Source organism: Micropterus dolomieu, linkage group LG10 (assembly GCF_021292245.1).
Source record: "Micropterus dolomieu isolate WLL.071019.BEF.003 ecotype Adirondacks linkage group LG10, ASM2129224v1, whole genome shotgun sequence".
Taxonomy (NCBI): Eukaryota; Metazoa; Chordata; class Actinopteri; order Centrarchiformes; family Centrarchidae; genus Micropterus; species Micropterus dolomieu.
In genome coordinates, this window is record NC_060159.1 from 29,718,396 (window position 1) to 29,720,140 (window position 1,745).

Sequence of the window (1,745 nt, forward strand, 5' to 3'; positions counted from 1 at the left end):
GATACACGTACCACAGAAAATTCGTGCACGTAGGTGAAACGTGCGGCGGGGGCTGCTTCGTTAAAGGTCACTTTCTGTTGCCAGCAGGTGGCGCTATGACTGTGGGTGAATGTCGGCATGTACATGTGTTCAGGGCGGGACTCTCATCCTACATGTACAGTTTGGTCCAGATGTGAGCATGTACACTGAAGTTACAACAACTTCCTGTTTCATTGCGAATCATCGACGCCACGGACACGCCCATTGACGAAAACGCGCAAATAGCACAACTTTTCATCGTCAATGCCTTTAGAAGGCACAGCAGAAATTTGACGTCGATCCGACTAAATCCCTAGGAGGAGTTCGTTAAAGTACGAAGTGTGTAAATCATCCAAAAATGGCCATAAAATTCAAAATGGCCGACTTCCTGTTGACTTTAGGCTATGGGTTCTTGAGGCTTTTTTGTGCGTCTTGATATGATACATGTCCTCAGAAAATTTCGTACATGTAGGTTGAACGTGAACGAGGGGCTAATTTTTTCCAATTTTCTAGGTGGTGCTAGCGAGTCATTTTGCAACGCCCATGTGCGAAACTTGTAGAATACGAAATTTTTCACCGGTTCTGACATGTTTGCAAATTTTGGTGAGTTTTCGAGAATGTTTAGGCCATGTCATTTGGGCCTACTTTGCAGAAAAAAGAAGAAAAAAAAATAATCCGAGCAAATTCAATAGGACCCTCACACGGTCGTGCTCGGGCCCTAATAATCCGAGCAAATTCAATAGGGACCTCGCACGGTCGTGCTCGGGCCCTAAAAAAATAAAAATAATCCGAGCAAATTCAACAGGGACCTCGCACGGTCGTTCTTGGGCCCTAATAATCCGAGCAAATTCAATAGGGACCTCACACGGTCGTGCTCGGGCCCTAAAAACACACACATAAATAAATACATTTAAAAAATTAGTAATAAATAAAGTTGAATAAACAAATAAGGTCATTATAACAAAGGTGAATAAGTAAAGGCACTAATTAAAATATATACATTTATGTCTCCTTGTATAATTTAATTACTACCTACATTTATTTATTAGGGCCCGAGCACGACCGTATGAGGTCCTTATTGAATTTGCTAAGATTATATATTTTTTTTTCTATTTAGGGCCCGAGCACGACCGTGCGAGGTCCCTATTGAATTTGCTCAGATTATTATTATTTTTTTATTAGGGCCCGAGCACGACCGTGTGAGGTCCCTATTGAATTTGCTCGAATTATTTTTTTAGGGCCCGAGCACGACCGTGCGAGGTCCCTATTGAAATTGCTCGGATTATATTTTTAGGGCCCGAGCACGACCGTGCGAGGTCCCTATTGAATTTTCTGCAAAGTAGGCCCAAATGACATGGCCTAAACATACTCGAAAACTCACCAAAATTTGCAAACATGTCAGAACCGGTGAAAAATTTCGTATTCTACAAGTTTCGCACATGGGCGTGGCAAAATGACTCGCTAGCGCCACCTAGAAAATTGGAAATGATTAGCCCCTCGTTCACGTTCAACCTACATGTACGAAATTTTCTGGGGACATGTATCATATCAAGACGCACAAAAAAGCCTCAAAAACCCATAGCCTAAAGTCAACAGGAAGTCGGCCATTTTGAATTTTACGGCCATTTTTGGATGATTTACATACTTCGTACTTTAACGAACTCCTCCTAGGGATTTAGTCGGATCGACGTCAAATTTCTGCTGTGCCTTCTAAAGGCATTGACGAT

General features: G+C 42.2%; 1 protein-coding gene across 3 annotated transcripts in view; it reads right to left on the minus strand.

Moving 5' to 3' along the window:
• ppp4r4 (protein phosphatase 4, regulatory subunit 4) overlaps nt 1-1,745 on the minus strand; it is a 31,588-nt gene that overhangs the window by 16,077 nt on the left and 13,766 nt on the right. The window lies entirely within an intron of this gene.